Source organism: Natator depressus, chromosome 5 (assembly GCF_965152275.1).
Source record: "Natator depressus isolate rNatDep1 chromosome 5, rNatDep2.hap1, whole genome shotgun sequence".
In the NCBI taxonomy this organism is placed as follows: domain Eukaryota; kingdom Metazoa; phylum Chordata; order Testudines; family Cheloniidae; genus Natator; species Natator depressus.
Genome location: NC_134238.1, coordinates 55,670,572 through 55,696,555, shown reverse-complemented (window position 1 = coordinate 55,696,555; position 25,984 = coordinate 55,670,572). Strand labels below are relative to the sequence as shown.

Below are 25,984 nucleotides of genomic sequence, written 5' to 3'. Positions count from 1 at the left end.
AAACCATACTGTTGTGAAAATGTTTATATTTTAATTTAGAAAACAAAATTGAACTACCTTTCTTTTTTACATACCTTTTAGTTGTTGATTCAACTTACACATTCCAGCCAAACAGAAGCTTTCAGATTTTGTTCTGGCTTCCACCTTAAATTACATTCGGGAAGCTCTTTACTAATGGCATTTTTAAACAGAATGATTTGGGGGTATGTTATGGCATTTTTGTAAAAATGGCAGGGGAGACAGTCTACTCTTAAAATCCTGCACATTATAGGGTTTTTTAAAAAAATGTGAATGTTCTATGTGGGAGAACAATGTCCGTTCCAATCACAAACTTTCATCGCCTATAAAAACTGAATAAAAAATGAAGTTCATGTCATGAAACCACAAAGCAAATTAATGAAATCGTGTCATTTGTATCAAGTCTTGCTGTATCTGCTAAATATTTTCTAACTACTCTAAGGGAAAAAAAACCAGAAGGCAAACTAGCAATAAATGGAAACAATAATGGTCAGCAGCATGTGTTGCATGTTATTTGAATGGAAAGTAATTTATCACTTTTGAAATAAAGGTTGTTTATTCTTGTGTTTCACTGTCTGTAACAATCTTTACAATTTATCTCTGAAAAAAGTGAGAAACTGTACCATTATTAGCATATGAATACTTGACACATCAAATTGGCTGTACAATAACAGAAGGACATTTGCTATTGGTGTATGCACACAGACAAAGCAGCCATTTTGAAAAAAAATGAAATGGTGTGGATGTTTAACCGTTTGTCTGTCTGTCTGGTTTCACACTACTGCTTTGATTAGGGCAGCCTTGGAAGCATGAGCTGAAATTCTTAAAATATAAGCACACACATTAAGTACTGGGCAATTGATTATTTCTTTTATATTTTTATTCAGACATGAGCCATAGAAAAAATATAAGAAACGGGTTCAGAATAAAAGATTTTGTGTGTGGTTGCGTGTGTGCGCATCCGCACAAGGTGGGGGGAGGGGGCAAAGCCTGCCTGTGTGAAAAGTGTACAGAAATGAAACATTGCCTTCATACAGTTTTATTTCATGGCAACAACATAGTGGGCCTTGGGTCAGATGTGTGAAACTATTTCTCAAAGAAGCTGCATACATAATTGAGGCCCTATGAAGGGTTCTCAGTTGAAGTTGCCAGGCTACATTCATTTCAAAAGCAGAGCCATTTGTTATCAAATTTAAATTAACTCCCTCAGCACTGAACTCCTCATTTAAAGCACAGCTTTTCAAACAGTACTCAAAGTATCTAAGGAAAAGAGAAATTGTGGCTACTAAATGACAATAACATCATTCCCACAAAGAACAGAACTGTTACCCATATTTAGGCCTGCCAAGTAATAGTCTAAACAGATTAATTTCTAAAGGAGCTATTTTGGTGCCTCATTGTCTGTTAGGAAGCACAAAGGTATTCTTTTAAACAAAATCTCTACTATAGCTTGAATATGGAAATAAATCAGTATTTCAGGTTTTTCCTGCTATAATCCGTAAGGTGTGAAGGCTGCTTACATTAAATGTCTCTTTTCTACAAGACTGCAAATGCTTAAATACAGAAATTAGTGATTCATGGAACATTCATAATATGATTCAGCTGCTCATGTTTCAGCTTACATCTATTGGGTCTGATCCTGTAACCTTTACTGACATGTAATTCTTGCACATGTGAATAGATCCTTTGACTGCAGTGTGACTACCTGCATGTGTAAGAATTACTCATGTGAATAAATATTGTAGGATTGTACTAATTATTATTATTTATTCATTTTCAGCAATGCCCCCTGTGTGCTATGTGTTTTCCAAACACAGAAGAAGCCATGTTCTTGCCCCGAAGGAGCTCAAAGTGCTGTACTGGTATCTTTTAAAAAGCAATCCATATGACTTATTATGCAGTATCTTAAATAGTAAGTAATGCAAACAAACAACAAATCACAAATATTCATTCCAATTATTTCATGAATTCACTATGGCTGTGTTCATGACCTTTTTGTGATCACTTTTGGCAAATGTTTTCACAACTGAGTTTTACTGGCAAAATATTTGTGGAAAGCAAATTTTATATTCTATGCAGAAGAATTTTTACTGTGTGCTCACCTAGGGCTCAATCCTGCAGGGTGCTGGACATTCTGGATTTAATGGGAATGTGCACATGCTTAAAGTTAAGCACTTTGAACCAGATTGTAAAGGTATTTAGGCCTCTACTGGGATTTTCAAAAGTATCTAGGTGCCTAATGTCCATTGAAATCAATAGAAGTTAGGCACCGAGATGCTTTTGAAAATCCCGCTAGACGCCTAAATATTTTAAAAATCTGATCCTTTGTGCTTAGCTGGATTGTGGGCAGAGAGCTCAGCACTTTGCAGGATTGAACCCCCAGTAAGGGAACAGAAACAACCCCATATGTCGTATATGGCCAATCACAACAAACCAACATAGCTCAGATTTTGAATATTCGTAATCATATCATAGATATAGATATATAAGCCCCGCTCAAAAAAAAAAAACAAAACCCCAACCCTTAGCTTGCAATCTGCTTGCAGACATGACAAGAGTTGAAAAAATGGCTAAATTTAACAAATAAATTATTCATTGTGAATTATTCACTCTGTCTAGTCCTAAATTAGGTTTTCTCAGTCCAATCAGCAAAGTTATGCCAACAATTAAACCCAACAGAACATTCTGGCCATATACATACAGAGTGTGTGCCTGAATGCATCATTATACAATGCAGGCTTTCTGAATAGGAAAGTTCCATGAATTTTACATAAAACACAATTATGTTATTTTCTTCAGTGAATTTTATTTAAAATGCTAAGGGTTTATATTTTTAAAGCTGTAAAACCGGAGATTTTTACCTGATTTAATTAGATATTTCTGTGAGAAATTGCAGTGCCTAGATATGAGTCAGACTTTTGCTATTGCTAAGTTTAATACACAGAACTAAATATAGCATTCTTAACAATCTGTGTTTTTCTTTCTTGAAACATAAGCTTAAGGCATCTAATCTACATCCCTTCATCAACATAAGATACTGATTTGTTGGAGTCAAGTCAAGTCTGTTGTAGCTGTTGACATATATGCTAGTAAGTGATTGAATTTCATCTCTGTAGTCTGTGAATGGAAAGAGGACTTTGTTTTAGAAAAGACACAATTTTAATATCACCTAATACTGTTTTTTAAATTACAAATATCACTATCTGCTATAAGAATGATCAATCTGTCCTTTATAAGTTGCACGTGTAAACATGTTGTGCAGCTATTTAAGCAGTTATTAGATGACTGCCACAAATTGTAAAGAATATTAGAAAATGGTCCAATATATGTGCAAATATTTTATGAAAAATATGAGATAAAGGCAAATTAAATTAAAAAGTGAGGACAATAAAGTTACACAATTTAGCATGTACCTTATGATTTTTAAAGAAATATATATAGCATATATGTGCTTCCCCTCAACACTGGATATTATTCAAAAACTACAAACCATTTGCTTATTTAAAACTCTGTGCAGGTAACAATACTACAGGGCTAGTAAATCCTACCAAGCACTCTTTGAGAATCTTGTTTATTTACTGGTGGAAGTAATACACCATACTTGTGTATCCATGACAACACTGTAACATGCCAGAGCAGTACTAGGTCTTTTCTTGCAATTGCAATATGAGATTAAAAGTAAGAGGCTAAATCTTATTACATACCAGAAGCTTCTCAAAAGATAAAACATAAAGTTTATGGGAGCATATGATAGTTGTTCATGGTAATATATTTGTGCTATTTCAGTGCTTTAGTTGGGTTCATCCATTGATTGTAAATAGTACTGAATAGGGAACATACCAGGAAAGATAAAACTTTACATTTCCTGCTGGAGTTTTCCATAATAGAGAAAAGTGATTCAACAGGGTCAAGAATGAGTCGTTAACAAAATCAGTTTTATAGAGTGTTAAGTTGGATAATACTGTACTTTTTGTTGTTTTAGGATGTTTCAGGTTCCTTAATTTTTTTTCATTCTCATGCCAAATACTTTGAGAATGTTATATGATCCAGTGGATTAATGATGTAATTGCCTAGTTATATTTATAACTTCATGTCTTCTCTATGTGCATTTGTGTTTGCTATGCCAAGGCCACCACGATGCTAGACTGAGATGAGACACAAAAAGTGGAGGGAAAAAATGTACACACAAAAAGGAAATTCAATTCTCTATTATCCATTATTTTATCTATTGTCATTCTTGATTATCTTACTGTTTTCTTGACAAAATTTGTGCAAATTCTCAAGAGTTAGCAAATCAACTTTAAAAACTGAAATATTTCCTCCCCCCTGCCACAAATTCAAATTAATGCAAAAAGAACTGACACTTATCTAGCTGCAGGTTGCTTATAACCTGAGCTAACATTGTAATACAAAAAATACTGTGCGCCAAATTCTACCCTAATCGTTATTGTTATTATTTATTATTTTTATTATCATAGCACTGACAAGCCCTAGGACCAGGACCCCATTGTGCTAGGCTCTGTATTCCTAAATTACTGAGGTTTCATTAGTTTAAATGAAACAAGAGTTTGTCTTAATATGTTGTATTTTGTCTTTGGAAATCTTTGAAATATACTGTATTGCCTAGAAATGTCAGTATTTAAGCAAAGATCTGAAGCATACATTGATGTTTTATCCATTTCCTGATCTTGGAAAAAAAAATCTCATTCTTACCATTAACTCAGGATCCTGAATCTGGACAGGTACCTAAAACACCCAGAAAGCCTTTGCTGATACCCAATCTGCCTTGTACCACTAAAAGAAGTGGGTTGGGCATACAGTATCTAGAGGAAATATCTTTAAAATGACTATTTGGGATTGTACCCACTGTTTTCTCATTCGAATTCAGAATGGAGAAAGAGAAAAAACACAAAAGGGAGATAATGAAAAGAAATAAATAATTTCTGTGGATTTATTCTGTCTCTACTTTATCCTCCACCCAATATATTTTCATAGAATCATAGAATATCAGGGTTGGAAGGGACCCCAGAAGGTCATCTAGTCCAACCCCCAAAGTCAGTAAGTTTTAAGTCAGTCAACTTACTTGCAATATGTTCTGGTTGAGCAATGACACTCATACAGCCACAAATGTTTGATGGGGGTGATAAATGTTTTTACAGGCATTTGATCTATGGCCAGGTATGAGAAATTTGTCCGATTTGTGTTGGGGGGGTGGAGAGGTTGGTTTTGTCATCATATTTTGAGAGTGGGGTGGCTACTTACAGGTGTTTTGCGCATGTACACACAGACAGACAGGTGTCAATGTATAGGGAAATAATGTATTGTTCTTGCTGATTCCCTGGTCAGCTACATTCATATTTGGTGGCATATGGTAGAGGAGTGGATTTATAATTTGAACATGTTTCAGATTTTTTTTAAATAAGAAATTCCCATTCCAAGTCTTCGCCTTTTGTGGGTTTTTTTACAAATATTTCCCAGATTTACAATAATTTGCCTGGGTAGTTCTGCCCTATTCTGTAGAAACGTCAAAAGAAGCAAACTCAGTTTATCAACCTGCTGCACAACAGAAAGATGTGGGAATAAGAGTTACCAGCCTAAGATGCTGTTGTTCATCCAGGTCCCACTGATATACACGAGGAGGTAACTATTTTAATACTGTGGAATTCAGTTTTACTGATCACTACTTGAGGTGATCATTCATCTCTATGGTTTAAATCTTACCTTCCAAAAGATGTATGTTATGTTGCTTTTGTTATATTGCCTCATTTCCACTGATTTATCGATTGGCATTCAGTTGTAAGAAATAGATTGGAAGTGATTTCTTTGATTTTCCACATAGGAAAGAATGAGTTTTTTTGAGTTGCAGGGAAGAAGGTTATATTTGTTGCCACTGAGAGACAGATAAGGAATATTACAACTTCTGGGTGTGCTAAGTAGAGCCAATAATAATGTATCTTACCTGCCATGATAGTAAGATCCCCTATTCGAATTTGCTTGGTCCTTGTAAAATGTAGATTTTTCTTCTGACCACAGACCTGATCTAGGAAATTCAATATTTCCTGGATCTGAATGTCGTGATCATGTAAACATACAGAAATGATCAAAGGTGGGTTGACCAAATTATTCATGGTGACAGTGTTATGTAGTAGTTTCTTTTATCGTCTCAGGATAAAATTTATATCTAGGGTCAGATTCATCTGGGGATTACTCTGGTTAAATGACAGCACAACGGTCATACTAATATTTTATAATATTGTCAACTTCTTGAGAGGACAGTTGAAATGGGCAGAAGTTATTCACTAAACTAATACCTGTATTCTAGTGAGTGGAGCTGAAGGTATATGCTTTCCTGATCTCCTGTTTACTGAAACAGGCATATACAGGTTTTTGTGATTCCAGAAGTATATAGAATGTGGAGTTCTGATGACTTACTATTTTGTAATATTATTTTCATCCTATAACTGAGTCTGGACTTTCTTTTTCTTTCTTTTTTTAAGCCTTTATGAAATTGCTGATTTGCCCACAAAACTTTTGTGCAGCCCCTCTTATATTTTCAGTAATATTTATCCTACGTGGCTCCAGCCGGTAGGAGCAGAAGTAGCCAAAGCAGGGACTGCTGCACTGGAGGGAGGAGGTTAAAATGGGGCCCAGATGGGACCAGCGCCCTTCCGGCAATACCCTAGACAAGAACTGTGTAGGGAAGGACCCACATACACACTCTGAGGACACTAGGTTCCAGATGGTGCCTACCTCCCTTTTCCCTCGCCATATAGCTTTTGGGGACAAACTGCACAGAGAAGCCAGCCAAAAGCTCCAGTTGGTTGGAACAGAACTAGCCAAAGCAGGGTCCTTCAGACATTCCAGTCAAAACTGTAGAATGTTCTTTGACTTTCTCTGGCTTGTGCTGATGGGCTATTTGCTCCAGCTCTCCATCTCTCTCTCCATCACAGTCTCTTCACCATAGCAGACCTGCCACTCTTACTCTTTCCTCCCCTTCCCTGTCTCCCTTCCCTTCCCTTTCCGTTCAGCTGATCCCCTCCTAAGTAACGCCCCCTCCCCCCATAGGTGAACTAACATGGCATTTGCTGCTACCACATTGTTTGCTCTGTTGTGTGTTCTACCCCTTACCCCACCCCGTGTCTGTCTTGTCAATTTGGACAGTATACTCATATGGTTTCCCTGTTGCCTCTTAATTTATACTTAGATTGTGTGCTCTTTGGGGCAAGGACTGTGTTTTTGTTCTGTCTGAACAGCACCTAGCAGAGTGGGGGCCTGGTCCATGACTGGGGCTCTTGGGCACTGTGATAACACAAATATAGTAATAATAATAATAATACCATTATTTAACAAATCTAAACAGTGGGGGACACATAACACTACATTTACCATCATTCACTGCCGGGGTTGTTGACACCATTAATAAGATATAATACATTTTAGATCTGTCTTTTCATCAGCCTTCAGTGGCTTTATTTTCATTTTCCATGTCTGATAAGCTGAGCTCCTTTTAGATTTTTTACTTTTCTCCACAACAATACAGTAGTATTTTTTTAGCAATTATATCTATATATCCTGAAATTAGATATCCTTAGGTTCTGTAACACTTCGTTACAACTTTGTGCCACACCTACAAATTCTTTGCTACTACTTATGCTGACCGAAGTGCTCTCCAAGTTTCATTAGTGATTGAGTTTAAAACAAAAAAAATGGGGAAGGGGAGTAAGCCTTACTTGTAACTAATAATGTAACCTCTGGCAGCTGAATTTCAGAATGTGTATTTCTAATGATTTACACTCAGTGTCACTGGGGTATAACAGCAGTTGCAGAAGAAATGGTTTGGCTGATTGTCCTTTAAGGGGAGATGGGACCAGCCCCACCTGTGCCATAATTAATTAGCTGCTTCCCAGCCTGGTACTAAGAGGCTCATCTTATACTTTAATGGACACCTGAGCCTTATAAAAGGCCTGAGAGAGCTCAGTCTGGGAGTAGAACTGTGCAGTGCAGAGGGGTGTGAGGGCCCTGAGTGAGGGTCTGCAGGTGAATGCTATTCCAGGGGAATCAATCTGGTGACTGAGTGATCTATAGCGGGTCAGGGGAAAGACACAAATGTGGCTGAGAACAGGGCCTAGAGGATGGTTTGAAAAGAAGCCCATGAAGGGTTGAAGAATCTTTTTTTTGTTTGCTGGTACTTTTTAGTTGGACTTTTGTTACTCCTGGAAGTGGTTAACTTTATGACTTTGCTGAGGAGCTATCTCCAGCCCTAAACCATGTGTGTGGAGTTTATTAAGGAGCCCTGAAGAGGGAAACTGAGTCAGGGTGCTGCAGAGCCATCCCCAGCCCTGAGGCAGGTGCTTGGGAGGTGGCTGCCCCATTACAGTGGTGATCAAGATGAATATTTCTAGGGTCCATATTCTGCTCCCTGATTCAAGGAGTTTGAAGTCAATAAACATTCTACACAAGGACTGAATGCAGAATTTGGCCTTAGATTAAGACTCACAGAAAACTCTGAGCATGATTAAGCATTTTGTTACGCTTGATATTCAGTTACCACCACACCCCCTTCTACAAGTTATTTTGGCGATTTCAACAATACTCAGTGTGGTGGTAATTGAATTGTTAATTTCACTACCAACTTAATTTTAAGGTAGTTATTGTTTTTCAGTGATCTAGTCAAAGGACCTCATGCACAATATAGCTAGATGTGGGGCCAAATTTGCTAGCACAGAATGTGACCCATCATGTTTAAAAGTGCTGAAGAGATGTGTGACTATTAGCTAAGGAGCTAGTGCTATTGAAGTACTAAGGAGGTAGTATGACTTTGTACTGTAATGAATCTGAAACTCCTGCCTAGACAGAGATATGGAACAAGGGAAATATATATATTTTTTAAAACTTTGTTTTAAAGATGTGCCAATTCTTTGCTGTCTGTATATCTTGTTACTGATAGATCAACTAAATCCATCCTCAATATGCCTAAACCGACCATTCAAATGACAACAAACTAGATATATTTTTCCTTCTTGCTTTTATGTTATGGGTATGTGACTTATTTGCTGTCAGTACCGTTTGTGATGTTCTGTGCCTTATCAACACTGACAGTACAGGTATAGGGCTCAATCTGGCAAGGATTTACACACGTGAATGTCCTCATTCAGACTACACACATTTTCTACTGGCCTAGACAGGCACAATGTCACTGTGTTCCTAGAATATCCAGACTGGTGAATTGCACTCTATTATGGAGCAAATTCTTACTTTGCTATATTTTGCCTTAAACAAACCCCCTGTGAGGTAAATAAACTCTTCAATAGAAAATTACATATAGCATGATATTAAGCACAAAGGGAAGGATATATGGTTTCTTTAAAGGAAAGAAAACAAAGTTCAGCCTGAATAAAAACTGGTAGTGGATGGACTAATTTTACCATACTAATTTCCCCCTACTGTTACTCACACCTTCTTGTCAACTGTTTGAAATAGGCCACTTCATTACCACTATAAACATGATTTTTCTTCCCTTGGTATTCTACTATTAATTGAATTATCTTGTTAGACTGACACCCCCCCACCTCACTTGGTAAGGCAACTCCCATCTTTTTGTGTACTATATATATACCATGGGGTGTGTGTGTGTGTGTGTGTGTGTGTGTGTGTGTGTGTGTGTGTGTGTGTGTGTGTATATATATATATATATATATATATATATAAAAATCGTGGGGGAGGGATAGCTCAGGGGTTTGAGCATTGGCCTGCTAAACCCAGGGTTGTGAGTTCAATCCTTGAGGGGGCCATTTAGGGATCTGGTGCAAAAATTGGGGATTGGTCCCGCTTTGAGCAGGGGTTGGACTAGATGACTTCCTGAGGTCCCTTCCAACCCTGATATTCAATGTATGTATGTATATATAAAACCCACTTCATCAGATGCATGGAGTGGAAAATCCATGCATCTGATGAAGTGGGTTCTAGCCCATGAAAGCTTACGCCCAAATAAATGTTAGTCTCTAAGGTGCCACAAGGACTCCTCAAAGTTCATTACATGTTCCAGTTGTTCCTTGGAGCTCATCATGGTGGGGAGGAAAATATGCACTGTCCCGAACACCCCCATTTTGTCCTCTGTTTTTGTGACCATCTCTAAGAGGAGAGAAAAATCCCAAGCTTTTCAACCTATTAACAGCAGTAGGACACTGGAGCCATCTGAGGCAGTAACATTAGCTGGGCAGTCTGGAGCCATCACTAGCAAGTTACAAGGCAGTAAAGACACCCAGATTCTTTTCTTAGAGCTAATTGTAACAGAGACCTTCACCCCACACTTAAGTCCCAACCAGTTGGCAGTGTCTCCCTGTCTCTGGCTACCACTGAGCCTTGACCTCCTTGCTCTGTTGAGCAAGCTCATTCTACTATGAGTTGACCAAGTGTCTGCCAGGTCCCTTCTCCAACAGAGATGGAGCCAGTTACATTTGAATACTGTGCTTTGTCTCATTGGCTGAAGATGGCTCTGAGTTCACCCAGGGTACTTCAATATGGTGTGCAGGCATACATGTGGGGTAGGCAGCTGCATGACTGATATTTGGGTCCTAAATAATATATGGGGAATCTTATGTAACACCCCAACATATGTCCATGTGCCAGTGACGTATTCAGGGCACCTTTAGAACAACTGATTTTGGGCCCTGTGTGCCCATCAGAAGTTCACCATTGTGTGGTATTACAGTTAAATGTAGGTAGCAAAAACAGACACCAAACCGGAGTGAGAGAAAAAGAGAGAGACGTGAAATGCTTTAAAAATGCAATTTTAAAACATACTTTTCAAAGACTTTTATAATTTTTTGCCAAATAAGAATTAAATAGAACAATATCCTGGAGTTTCATGCATGTGAAATTTGAGACCTGGAAGCAAATAGGAAGACTGACTTCTATTTATAGAACTAAATAACCCCTGCAAAAATCCCCCAAATCCCATCTTTCCATTCTGGATTTACAGCATTTCACTTTTCAAAGCTCTAAAACTTGAATGTTTGTTCATCAAAATGCACCTGCTAGAGGAGCACGTTAATTTATTTTATAAGGGGATGTCACGGGATGCACAGCCAGCCCCTCTTCTTCTGGGCCTTGTTGTCCTCTCAAATAAGTCCAGGGAGACCTTCAACTCTGTGCAACACCCGTGTCCTTTATTCTTTTAGTGTTTTCCCACCACCAGTGTCCAACTATATACAATCCTTACAGGTTTCTTGCCTAGCACAGGCTGGGTCAGTAACCAGCTAGAGGACTTCCACCTCCCTCCCGACTGACTGACCTCTCTCTCTTTCTCTGGCTGTCTCGCTCCTTCCCAGCCTTTATAGCTCCTGGCCTATCAGGCTGGAAGGTGTTGCCAATCTCCAGGCAGACATAAGACTTTTCAACCAGTCCCAATCTGTCCCCCTGGATTGGGGCTGGCATGGCAGAGGCTGATTAGGTGTGTTTGAAGAGCACCCTAACGCAGGCGATAATACAAATTTGGGAAAAGATGAAGCTGTGGAGTAAAATAGGATATAATTGTGCACATATAGTAAAAATTATAAGTGCCATATTGGGCAAAATTAATTTGGATTGCCTTGTTGTCATACTGTCTGTAGTCACTCATGAATGTAGCTGCCAACCTCAGGCCAGACTGCCACAATTAGGGCACAAACGCCAAATCAGTTGTGTGTTCTGTAGTTAGATTTCACCAACCAAGCATCCAGTGTGGACATCTCAAGCTCTATAGCAGCCTTAGTCACAGACAGTCCCCCTTAGACATTCTAGTTTATCTTGCCACCCTGGCAAACCTGCCTTTGTGATAGATGGTCCATTACATCACAAATCACAACAACATTCAAGTTACTCCCAGTCCCAAAGGACCAGTCACTTGTGCCAGGTCAGTTGTACCTCAGATCTCAAACCAAAGACAACGCTTGCAGCCAGTTCTATAATAAACTAACTAAAAATTTATTAAAAAGGAATGATATTTACAAGATTAAAGCTGGTAAACGTATACACAAATGAGATACAGTCTTAGGTTCCAAAAGGTAATAGCAGCTGCTATAATGTGCAAGCTGTAAATGTTCTTTAAGGCTAACCTAAGCTAAAAGTTGGGGACCCCTTGCTTAGGCTGTTGGAGAATCCAAATGTTAATTAAATGGCTGTTTTGTGTGTCCATTAGTACTTATGTGTCAACAAAAGAATTGTAAAACTTAGTATATCAGTTGCAATTATGGTGTAGATCTGAATGAGTTTAAAAACTAATTTTACAAACGCATATGTGAAATGGTGATTTTCAACTAACGTTTTGATTGTGGGATGAGGTATGTGAATCTGCTAGACAGAGTGAATGATCTCAAAAACAGGCAGGCTGAAGAGGATTTTTTGAACATGGCTACTGGCATCACTGACTAAAAACATAAGTCACAAGATGGTACTATAAATTAAGTTGTCATTATTAGCTCTGGGCAGCAAACTAGACAGCTAGCAATAATAAATTGTAAAAGATTTATAGATTCTATTTAGTTCAGATAAGCATCCAAAAACATTTAGAATGGATGTTGAAATGAACTTGTGAGTAAAGGCCAAGGCACTTCAGTTAATATCCAGAGGCCACAGTGGAGGCCATGTAGGGACTGACAGAGGACTCCAGAGCCTTAAAAATGGCATATGGTTGATTCAAGAGGTTGTTTTTAGTAATACTGACTCTGATTTACTCTGCCAAGATAGATTCAGATATATGAATTGCTATGTAATATTCAGATATTGATACAATGGTATTTGTTAGATGTGACTTGCACAGTGTTAATCTGGAAACTAAAGGGTTAATTGTTACAGAGGTCACACATGGGTTAAACTGGAATCCAGTGAGCTATGGTGTCCCTGTTGACTAGACATACCTTGAACAAGTGAAAGGTGATGTACTGTTGTAGGCAATGTTCCAACCTGCCCTTAGTGTAATTAATGGAGGTAGCACAGAAGAGCAGGTTGAGAAGTGTGGTTTCTTCTGTATGGTTAGACCACTGTTTTGTGTTCTTAAGGTCCAGTCTTGCAAGGTATATTGAGCACCCTGAACTCACATGTGGTCAACAGAGGTGATCAACACCTCGCAAGAGCAATCCTTATACACCCTTGCCATGTCCTTTTCACATTCATATAAGAGTTAAGTATTTTGCTCAAGAAATTCTCGTGTTTCATTGTTCCTCTATACAAAATAGTAACCACAGAGGCAAAGCTTAAACGCCTCATGGTGTCATGAGAATCCCCCCAAAAAAGTAGCCAAATTCACAGCTTTACTGCATAGTGTAAATAGCACCCTACAAAGGGTTGGTAATACAGGATAACCATACAACACACATGAAACTTGAAGCCAAAGGTAGCTGTTTTCAATCTCTTAAGATATGCAGGAAGGAATCAGTATAACTGTACTTAAGCTCACCATTGCTGTTAATAAAATGCTTGCTGTTCCATTTTTGTATGGATGATAGTCCAGTCCTGTCCTGTCCTGTGTAGTTATACTTGCACAATAACAAGCTTTTTCATTCACACACATTCTTGTTTCCAAAATGACCATTGTGTTAATGTTATATATTTGATTATATAACAGGATTTCAGTAAGAATTTTTAATGAAATTCATAGGCAAATTGTTCCCTTTTCCACTTGTTTGTTTACAATTGCAAAATTGTATTTAGTAGAGATTTACTCTTACCAGGAATCATTTCTAGGTGCTTTTTTATATTTGCAGTTTGGTTTCACATTAATTATGGGAGAGTTTACTGCAGGAGTGAAGGAGAAACTCCGCCAATAAGAATACAGTATACTTCAGTTAATATATGTACATTAGTCATATTTCTTAAAAAGCCAGAGGCCAAAATGTTCTAACTTGGGTGCCTAAAATTAGGCACTAAATCCAGAGTGGACTATTTATAACTGGTCTGATTTTAAAGGTGCTGAATTTCCCTAACTCCTATTGGATACTTTAAATGCATACATCACTTAAGTATCTTTTGCTTAACTGCATAATTACTTATTGTCTATCCATAAGAGAAATTTAGTCTTGATCTGACCCCATTAGACTGAATGTGTTGCTACTCCATTTAATTATATATTAGCAATATATAAATCAATAAATAAACAGCAAAAATGGCTAATTGCATAATTTGACTTTATGCATTCTGAAGAGGTGTAAATATTGAACTTTACAGAGCAGTACATCCAGATAAATTAGAAGTTGGAAAACCTCATAAGATTTAGTCCACTCACCGGTTTATTTCAGACTGTGTAGTAAACATAAGGGCTAATTTCATCCCTGGTTAATGACATTTAGATGTATAAAAACTGATTCTCCAGTGTGTTACTTCAGTTTAACTTCAGTGGAATTACTCTTGATTTACATGAGTGTGAGCTCAGAATCAGGCCTCAGGATTGTGTGACATGAACGTTTTCTTTGTATTAGTTTGAAGTACTTAGTATATAAACATTCAGTTCTCTCAGATTCCAGCCATGCAAGGTGCTGGGAATCATGTGATTGACTTCAATGGGAGCAGAAGAACCCATTACCTCACATGTGGTACTCTGTATTTTTCAGTATTAGGCTCTAAATGCTTAATTGTAGGAAGCTACTTACTCCAGTAATGTGCATATTCAGGGGCTGATCCCTTGTATTGTACATCAGTAAAGTGCTGTGTATATATTGCCCATTCTGGCAGCTCACTTGGCATGTCTGTTTAAAGCTATTGTTTTACTCTATACTTATCCAAAAGGAGGTAAATTATGGGTACTTTTTTATACGCTGCCCTTAAATATAATTATATCTCTTCAATTTTATAGGAAAAATGAAGTTTAGAACTGACTCTTGACACGTGATGCACATTTGGCAGGAGGCCAAGGCGAATCAGAATAAGCAACCAGAAGAAAATGCCAAATTCTAGAAAATAAAAGTAGCTTAATATGTTTTAATACCAATAAAGTGGTTAAGGCTAGTGGAAACAATCTTTGATCTTTCTTTTCTTTTTCCCATAAATTAAAAAATATTTTGTAATACATTATATAGCTCGTGTAGCTCACTCTAACTAGAGCTATCTGTTATGGCCAACTAGAAGCTCTAGCTTGTCCAAATCATAGCTGTCAAGCTCTTGAGCAAGACTAGTCACAGAATACGTGTTGCAATGATGCTTTACATCCTCCATTGGCACCAGTTCGATATTCTGGTCCTGTTTTTTAAAATCCTTAATAGGCAGGGATCATTCTACCTCAGGAACCATCTTTGCATTCATGAGGATGAGGATAACTTCACTCACCAAGCATATGGAACCTAGACTTGCCCAGGGTGAGACTGCGGATAGCAGCGGAAAGAGAACTTCATTCTGCTTGCAGAGGTGATCCTCAAGACTGAGCCATGTTGACAGGGCAGTGTACGGAAGCTTGTACAGTGTCTCCTTATATTATACTACTTCTTGATTAAACCAGAACCTTTAATAATTCCTACATTCACTTCAAGAAATTTAAAAAACAAAAACAATCCTCATCCCTCTCCCCCATCCTGTTCCTTCAATTTCTTAAGAACCATCTACTCCACAAAAGTTCTGTATCTTGTATTTAATTGACTGATTATCTTAATGCAATGGATCTCAAACTGCAGCTTGTGGAATGCTGGTTCTCCGTGGAGAACTTGCTGGTGGTGTATAGAGAGAGAGCTAGTCACAAAGGATTTAGGTACCTATTTGGCACTTTAGGCACCTAAATCCAAAATTTAGAGTCTATAAACCCTCACTCGGCTGCTGCCTAACCATGAAGGAGCCTACATTTCCCTATGTTTCCACAGGTAAAGTCCCCCTGGAGCCTAGAAGTTTGCCAGTGAGCATGTGAAAAGCCACCTAAGTCGTGGCACCCTGTGCCTAGCTCATACCTAGCCTCTGGCAGGATTTACAAGCTAGCAGTACCCCCCACCTATCTCACCTGTGGGTCCTGATCCGATAGGAACACTAAAAGGGTACCTTAGAACATGTATACTAAATCAGGCCCTGCACAACATGTAAACAGAGATGTCCCATTATAGCAGTGGTCACTGTCTCCTGGTGAAACTATTCCACTTTGTATTACTAAGTAAATATTCATTTGGCCAAAGAGAGAGAGCGAGGTGACTATGGCCTAGTGGTCAGGGCAATCCCCGGCACTGTACAAGCACCCATTCCAGTCCCTGTCAGGCAGAGCGGAGAACCGGTTGGGTCAGTGTTCTCACCACTTCAGTAAAAGGAGAGGCTCTTCTTCATTTTATTTGTTTTATGACCTGGCTTAGGTACCTAACTCTAGGAGAGGGCTCATGGCTGTGATTCCCAAGTGGAGAGAGGTGCCTCCCTCTGGCCCGTATTTAGGTGCCTGAGTCCCTTTGAGGTGCAGGGTTTAGACCACACCCCTATTATCACCATTTTCTATTGACTAATTTAGGCCACTCCTCACTGAATGTGCTGACTTTTGTAAATCCCATTATTAGGTTCCTAATTCTTCCCATGCATTGTATAGGTAGTCTGGATGCCTAACTCAGAGTGCTGGATTCCACTAAGTGACAGTAGACCTAAAGTTATTTGGTGCAAAATTGGGTCTAAGGCCCCTTTGTGGATCTAGCCCAAGATGCTAAATATTCTATCTACTTACTAAATTTAAAAAGGTAAAAATACATTAGATACTTTACTAATATTGCTTTTCCCTGTAAGCAATTGCTGCAATTTCCCTCAGGAATATTATGTGACGATGAATGGGCAGGGGGGAGGGGCGAGTTAATCATGCAATAACGAATGGATGAAGATTTGTCCATGAGACAATCTTTCTAGTTCATGCTAAGAAAAGGTTTGAGAACTCCTATATACCAGCTCATTCAATGAGGAGTCACACTTAAAACTCCAAACCCCCTTAACTTAGATTATGTGCCCTTTCTCTTCAGGAGACACAATCTGTTTGACCCTCAAAGATACAAACAGCCAGAAATATGACTACAATATAAATTGTATTGCCCTCTTTTTGTAAAGGAGCAATAATATGATAACAATAAAGAACTGATACTAAGACCTACCATCCCAGATTCTTGGATATCTATGTAATATAATAAACCCTATACACAGTGCATTTGGAGATTAACATGACTACTGGATAATCATGTCAGTGCTGCTACAATATCAACATTATGAAAAAAATCCAATGTAATTTACTCTCCATTTGAAGATATGGTAAAAAATTTTAAATTCTTTACATTTAGTTAACAAATTAGACCTTCAAAAGCTACTTCAATTTCCATTTAGCTCATCTGATGTTTAAGATCAGATGACAGGCATCTGATTTCAAAAGTCTACTTCTTGTTCTTATTATCATCATTTCACATGAGCATAACTGCTTTTATGTAATGTATAATTTTAAATACAAAAACTGTAATGGCATTTCAACAACTCTTTGAAAGTAGACAGTTACTTTCCCTGAATTGTGTTAAAATCTGTTACAAATCAGAGGATATATCCAAGAAGTAAGGGTGGAGATTTTTACTGCATAGCATGCATGGGTTAAAGAAGAGGAGGAAAAGAAAAGAGCATTGTTGGCAGTATTCTCCCAGACTTTCAGAATTAAACTCAAAGCCAGACAAAACTTTCCTGGGTCATATTTCATTACAGCCTTGAAACTTGGACCTGCATCACTGGTATTTAAGTGCCTGAGCCTGTTTCAGTTAAATCTGATCTGATTTATGGTTTCAGATGTAAACAGGTGTAAAGTTTATTCACCTTGACATAAAGCTAAATTTAGCAGTTTGGATTGAGTTCTGCTCTGAAGTTTTAGGATGAAGTTATGAAAATTTCAAAGTGAAATTCAGGCTGTGAGAACCAAAACCAAGAAAAAACCAAAACTTCTGAGCTTCACATGGGGCTGATAATTATCTAATATGATACAATATGAGAAATAAGACAAGCACATGGGAAGGAATAGAGTTTCCACAAGACAGGCCTTTCCAAGTGCAAGCTAATAAAACACTATCAATTTTAACATGCCAATAAAAAAGGGAGTTTTTCATAGCATGTAGTAAGTTTTAAGGAAATATAAACTGTAGCTCTGCATTACAATTATACTGGCTTTTTAAGATGCACTGTAACTTCTATGACAATAACCTTACTGAAAGGATAAGTGGACCTTTATTCTGTACAGGGTAACTACAGCGTTCCAAACCCTGCCTGTATACAAGGCCACAAGTGCTGGATTTGCCTCTGACCAAACTATGCTGGAGAAAAACCAGCTTAAAGTCTATCCAAGGCCAATCCCCCAAAACCAAAACAAATGCCATGCCACCCATTCTCTGCAGTACTGGGCATTGTGGAAAGCTCCTGTAAATGTAACATGCTTCCTGTACTCTACATTTCCTTTCACTCAGTCAGTCTGTCTCCCCTTGCTGTGACTGCGCTGCCTGTAGGAGGCTGGGATGGAGTAACCCCAAAGCATATCTTTTATTGAGTGGGGAGACTGACCAATTTTCTGTTAAAGAATCTCCTTCTGTTGTGGGAAGGAAGCACTACCACTCCAGGTCTTGGGGAAATGGAGGCCTGAAAGAATTAGATAGGGAGGCGCTGAACCAAATTGCAGGAATCATATGATGGGAGACTCAGAGAGAGAGACTTCCAACAGTCTCCCCTCAAATTTTTGTTCCCTTGTCTGGATGAGAGATGCCCTCATTTTGCCCTGGACCTCTCTTTTTCCTGGGTGACTGACAGGGATGAAGTGGAATGTCAGTCAGCTAGGGAGAACCTGCCTCCATATTTGAAAGTCAGGAGACACACTAATCATAACTCAGTGCATTTCCCAATGAGCCCAGTTGCAATCAGACTTGGTAGCGTCTGTGACTTTCCTCCGGGGGAAGGGACAGTCTTGAATGGATAATGTCTGAAATAGCACAGTGAAGCTACCACCAATGAGGAAGTATCCTCTCAGAGTAGGGAGCAGTGTACAAGTCACAGTAGCCACAGAGATTCACAGAGCCTCTATTGGCCACACACCACTGAAGCTACTTTTCTGCTGGACAGATGCAAAGAAAAATAAAATAATTTTATCTATAGTGATAATTGTATGAAGTTGATCTTATATACCATCATTGTGGAAGAGGTTATTAGTTCTACAAAAGCTATTATAGTCCAGCACTGAGACATTTCCTATTGCAGCAACATATTTGTATTAAATTATTTTTGGAATAAAGAATTAACTGAAGGAGATTTTCATAGGCAATATTTTAGTCAATCAAAAATTTTAGCATTCTGAACTCCACTCTCTCTTCTTTTTCAAATGATAAGTAAAGAATTACTGTATAGTTCATTTTCCATCCTTTTGTTTGTTCCGTAAGTAACTATATACATTTCGTAGAGTTAGCAGAGCATCAGTAAAGGTTTTCCACATCTTTATGTAAAAAAATAAAATAAAGATGTTGGTTTTTTTTCTTTCCTAAATATATGAAATAGAAAGCAAGAAGAGAGAGAACCCTTTAGCCATGGATCAGTTCTTTCACGTGTGTGGAAAACAGTAATTTACTTCTCAGTATTTGTGCTTTGTGTAATAAAGGGTAAAATGCTAACTTTTTTCTCTTTTGTTTTACAGATGAAGTTTCTTAAACTCTTTTATGGAGTCTGGTTAGCAATTACATGGATTTTTGAGGAACAATTCCAGAGCTTTGACTGAATGAAATATACTGAAACCAAAAAGAAAAGCTTGGTCTTGATTATCTATATTACAGATTAGCTTGAAGGAAATAATTATTACCAATCTGTACCATAACAGCTGTACTTAACTGCAATGTGACATTTTAGGTCTGTGAAGCAGGGGATGTCTTTTTGTTCTGGGCCTGTATAGCATGCAGCACAATGAGGTTCTAATCCATGATTGGGGATCCTAGATGCTCCCATAAAATAAAAATATTATATTAATAATAATATTTCTATTATTCTATTTGGATTGTTGCTTTCATTTTATTTTTGAAGATTTATCTTTAGCTCTTGGAGCTAAACTGTCAAAGGCTCATGCATCAGGCCACTCCCAAAGCATATATAGTCCTAAGGCCTGATTCTCATCTTGTAGAAATGTAAGGCCCCAGTCTGGTAGTGAGATCTATGTGAGCAGTACCTGGGGACTGTGCAGAGCCCACTGACTTCAGTGCAGGTCCAGGCAGGCATAAATGTCAGCCCACACAGCTCTGATTGCAGGAAAGCAGCCTTCAAACACAAGTGACTCTGCAGAAGTCAGATGCAGTTAAACCTAGGTAAAACAGTGATGAAAGCAAAAGGAGAATAGGACCCAAAACACACTTGCATATGCACATTCAACCAAAGAAATAAAACACCTGCACATGTAACCCACACACCTCCTGGGTGTGCTGTTCTGTCCCATCTAGTGGCACTGAGACCACTTAAAGAGAGAGGTAAAATCAGCCTGCTGTTTTAAAATGAGTCTGCCAGTTGGCTTTTAGCTCATGCATTAGAGGCTCATGCACTAAGCTCCAGAGGTCCCCGGTTCAATCCATGACCAGGGTCTATCGGCGTTACACACGCATATGCAGATGAGGGCTTTGCAGGTGCAACGGGTGGTGCACATTTTGTATCCTTCACCTCTTGCACTGGGCTTTGAAAATATGGCCATTTTAATCAATCCAGTTGTTTACAGCCATCTCTTAGGTGTAATGAACAAATAGATATCAAGGTAATTGAAGTTGGTTTATTAGAAACCTTTTCATTTTTTATAATTTTAAAATGGAAATCAATAGGGAAAATACCAGATTCATTGCTAATAGGTGAAGTGTGACTTTTCCAATATGTTAAGATTATATTTTATTAGTTCAAGAAAAATATGGTTATAGAAAATTAATATATTTACCACTCCTTAAAAGATTTTGCAGAATTTTCTGTCTTCTCTCTGTTTCTTTCACATATTTTACCTTTTCTGATATTTATGTTTTTTGTTTCACATGTTCAGCAATCACAATATATCTCTTATACTCATGGTTTTCAGTCAAAATATATTTAAAATTGCATTTAATAAATACCTTTAACATAGTATCAACAGAATTTTATTTTTGTTGATATTTCTGGCTTCACTATATGTCAAAATGTAATTGGTTTGTTAGGGACCAATCCTACATTCCTAATTCAAGATAAAACTTCCACTGAAATCAATGGGAAGTCAATTGTCTTGGTATGGATTTCAAGGTTGAACCTTTAGCTTAGTTTTATGAGTGTAACAGAGCCTTAAATAATTTTTCTTACCATTGTCTGGCAGAACATTTTTTCCACCAGTCTAGTTTAACTGGTGGTGTAATTAATATGTATAATTCCAAATTTTGTAATAAAATAAACTGCATATGTTGTTAAGACAAATCTCTGTTCAGACTTTTTCTTAACTGAAATCCTGGAGTCCCCAGGCTTTTAACCCAGCTCTGGTCTTTTGCTGCAAGTTAACTTGGTGATGAAGTTGGAGGGGTGGTTTGGTATATGTAGTCCTGATTTTGAGAAAAATGACTATTTTGAACTTGATCTATCAAATGGAAAATGCATCTGGATATTATGGTGATGAGATAGAATCGAATAGATAACACAGTGATGGAGGTATTAAATATGGATATAATAGATCAGGGGTGGCCAAACCTACTCACCCTCTGAGCCGCATACAACAATCTTCAGAAGTTTGAGAGCTGGGGCACATCTGGTGGGACTCAGGGCTTCAGCTCCTCTCCTGCTGAAGCCCCAAGCACTGGCAGGTGTGCCCCACAGGGCTGTAGCTCTGAGACCCTCCTCCCCACTGGGCAGAAGCCTCTATCCCACCACCCCACTGAAAGGCAGAGGTCCCGAGCTCCCCCACCAATCTGGTAGGTAGAGAATGATGGGAGGGAGGGGGGGCTCTGTGAGCTGCACTTTAACTAAAAGAGCCACATGTGGTGTGCTCATAAGACACAGTTTGGCCACTCCTGTAACAGATTATACTAAGTAAAGTATTTGTAAGATACACAATGCACAAGATAACTAGTTTGACATAATCATGTTTATTGATGCGAGCAATATATATTGATACAATATAAAGAACATACTGAAGTTCTACCTTTATATCAAAGTATGCATTAAATTCTGATGTATCTTGCGCATATGTTCATTTCAGAAAAAACAGTGTACGAGCCTGTGTTACGGCAGGAGCACACAATGGAATATAGCTGCCACCTTTCTGGCTCTCCTGAAAATAAATGGAGAAGCCACCCACAGGGCCTTCCCAACAAGGGCATGAGTAAGGGCTAAGGAAGAATGGTCCATAAGTGTAGGCATGGCTATGTACCTTGACCATGCAGGGTCTCACTGTATGGATGAGACGATGGTGTTCAGTGGAGGGATTTAGGTTAGTAGGCACTGGGCAACCTTTTGGGAAAGGAGGAGCCTATACAGGGAGGATGGGCTCCACCTAAATCAAAATGGAACCATTCTGCTGGCATGTAAAATTAAAAAGGTTGTAGAGGAGTTTTTAATGTAAGGGCTGAGGAAAAGCCGACAGGTACAGAGGAGCACATGGTTTGGACAGAGCCATCCCTTAGGGGAGAATTTATTAAAGGGGATGCTCTGTATCCTAGTAAAGAGGAGAGGATGGAATTGGATAAAATACAGGCAGGAAGTGAAGAGAAACAGTCAAAATGAAAAGGAGCCCCATTCAATTACATCACATGAAGACAGACACCAAAATATTGACAAGTTTTATAAGTGTTGATATACAAATGCTACAAGCTTAAATACTAAAATGAGTGAAATTTGAGTGCCTGGTATTGAATGATGATATTGATATAATAGGCATCACAGAAACTTGGTGGAATGATGATAATCAATGGGACATGGTAATAACAGGGTACAAAATATATAGGAATGACAGAATAGGTTGTGCTGATGGGGGAGTGACACTATATGTGAAAGAAAGCCTAGAGTCAAATATATCAAACTATATCATAGAATATCAATGGATAAAAATTCCGTGCTTGAATAATAACAGTACAGCAATCGGGACATCCTAACGATAACCTCAGCAGGATGGTGACGGTGGTTGTGAAATGCTCAGGGAGATTAGAGAGACTACAAAGACAGAAAATGCCATAATAGTGGGGGACTTAAACTATCCTGATATTGACTCGGTACACGTCACCTCAGGAAGGGTTGCAGAGATAATATTTTAAACACCATAAATGACAGTTTCTTGGAGCAGTTAATCCTGGAACACACAAGGGGAGGGGCAATCTTTGATTTAATCCTAAATGGAGTACAGGATCTGGTCCAAGAGTTGAGTATAGTTGAACCGCTCAGTAATAACTACCACAATGTACTTAAATTTAACATCTTTGTTAGGGGGGGAAATACCAAAGAAACCCACCGCAGTAGCATTTAACTTCAAAAAAGGGAGCTACACAAAAAAGCAGAAGCTAGTTAAACAGAAATTTAAAAGGAACAGTCATAAGCATGAAATGCCTGCAAGCTGCATGGAAACTTTAAAAAAATGCTATAATAGAGGTTCAAACTAAATGTATATCCGAAATTAAAAAACAAAGAGTATGAGGACTGAAAAAACAAATGACACCAAGGCTAAACAACAGTTTAAAGGAGGCAGTTAGAGACAAAATGACATCCTTTAAAAATTGGAAGTCAAATCTTACTGAGGAAAATAAAACGGAACATAAACTCTGGCAAGTCAAGTGTAAAAGAATAATTAGGCAGGCCAAAAAAGTATTTGAAGAGCATCTAGCAAAAGACACAAAAACTAACTGTGATACTGGCAGAGCAGATGCTAGCTCTTGCCAAGGCTTTCGGCCTCAGCCGCGCACTGACAAATCCATTGCTGGAAACCTGTCTGTTTCACCAGTGTGTTAGTATGGTTAAGATGAACTTATAACCGTGTGTTTAGTGTTTAGACTTTATGACATGCTTGTACGATGTTGCATGCATTAATCTCACTTATAATTTCTTTATCACATGCTATAAGTGTTTGCTTTGTAACTGTAAAACTTGTTTGCCCTGAAGCTGTGAACCCAGTCGCTCGGTAGGAATCATCTCCTGCCCATCAAGAAGGCCTAGCAAAACAAAATAGGCCATTGTGGGATGCCACAAAACAAAGACTTTGTAAATTGCCCCTTTATACTCTTGAAGAGGCTGGGAAAAAAAGGGCTCGTCCCATCAGGTTGAATTCGGGAAGAAGGAAACAAAAATATTTGACAGGAAAATTTTTCATCTCTTTTGCTGTTTGGACTCTCACAGGGATGGAGCTAATAAACAGAAGCAGAGATCCCCAGGGTCAACCAGGGTTATCCCTAAAAGACATTCAGAGCTGACCAATTACTACAACTCTGTCACTTTTTGAAACCACAGACTGTAACTCATTTGTGTATATGTTTTCCTGTTTTAACTTTGTAGTAACTCTCTCATTTATTTTCTTAGTTAATGAATCCTTAGATAGTGTACTATAGGATTGGCTACAAGTGTTGTCTCTGGTGTGAGATCTAAGGTACAGATTGACCTGGGGTAGGTGACTGGTCTCTTGGGATTGGGAACAACCTGCATAGATGCCAACTCTGTGGGTGCTCAATATGCAGCAGCAGTCAAAAAAGTGAACAGAATGCTGGGAATAATTAAAAAAGAAAAATAGAGGGATAGATAATAGGACAGAAAATATCATGTTGCCTTATATAAATCCATGGTAAGCCCACATCTTGACTACTGTGTGCAGATGTGGTCGCCCCATCTCAGAAAAGATATATTAAAATTGAAAAAGATGCAGAAAAGGGCAACAAAAATTATTAGGGGTATGGAATGACTTCCGTATGAGGAGAGATTAATAAGATTGGGACTTTTCAGTTTGGAAAAGAGATGGCTAAGAGGAGATATGATTGAGGTCTATAAAATCATGACTGGTGTGGAGAAAGTAGATAAGGAAGTGTTGTTTACTACTTCTCATAACACAAGAACTAGGGGTTACCAAATGAAATTAATAGGTAGCAGGTTTAAAACAAATAAAAGGACATATTTCTTCACACAACGCAGTCAACCTGTGGAACTCCTTGCTAGAGGATGTTGTGAAGGCCAAGACCATAACAGGGCTGAAAAAAGAACTAGATAAATTCATGGAGGCTAGGTCCATCAATGGCTATTAGCCTGGATGGGCAGGAATGCTGTCCCTAGCCTGTTTGCCAGAAGCTGGGAATGAGCGACAGGGGATGAATCACTTGATGATTACCTGTTCTGTTCATTCCCTCTGAGGCACCTGGCACTGGCCACTATTGGAAGACAGGTTACTGGGCTAGATGGACCTTTGGCCTGACCCAGAAGAGCCATTCTTATGTTCTTATGTAAGTACATCAGAAGCAGGAAGCCTGCCAAACAATCAGTTGGGCCACTGGACAATCAAAGTGCCAAAGGAGCACTCAAGGAACAGAAGGTCATTGTGGAGAAACGAAATGAATTCTTTGCATAGGTCGCTGCAGAGGATATGGGGGAGATTCCCAAACCTGTGTCATTCTTTTTAGGTGATAAATCTGAGGAACTGTCCCAGGATTATGGTGTCTGTAGAGAAGGTTTTACAACAAAGTGATAAATTAAACAGCAATAAGTCACCAGGACTAGATGGTATTCACCCATGAGATCTGAAGGAACTCAAATATGAAATTGCAGAACTAACAACTGTGGTATGTAACCTATCACATCCTCTGTATCAGATGATTGCACGATAGCTAATGTAATGGTGATTTTTTTTTAAAAGGCATCAGAAGCAATCCTGACAATTACAGGTGATCCAAACTTCAGTATCACGCAAATTGGTTGAAAATATAGTAAAGAACAGAATTACCAGACACAAAAATGAACACGATATGTTGGGGAAGAAACAACAGGGTTTTTCTAAAAGAAAATCATGCCTCACCAATCTATTAGAATTCTTTGAGGGAGT

The 25,984-nt window shown here is 38.4% G+C and overlaps 1 long non-coding RNA gene across 10 annotated transcripts in view; it reads left to right on the top strand.

The window, feature by feature from the left end:
* The window catches only part of LOC141987468 (uncharacterized), a 191,858-nt gene that overhangs the window by 140,731 nt on the left and 25,143 nt on the right, over nt 1-25,984 (top strand). For 6 of the 10 annotated variants that reach the window (XR_012639534.1, XR_012639537.1, XR_012639542.1 and 3 more), the window contains exons 6-8: nt 1,799-1,930; nt 3,015-3,107; nt 19,634-21,382. This is a non-coding gene — a long non-coding RNA (uncharacterized LOC141987468). Of the gene's footprint in view, nt 1-1,798; nt 1,931-3,014; nt 3,108-14,845; nt 14,928-19,633; nt 21,383-25,984 lie in introns of those variants that run through there. The other 4 variants (XR_012639535.1, XR_012639539.1, XR_012639538.1 and 1 more) reach the window with 4 other exon arrangements.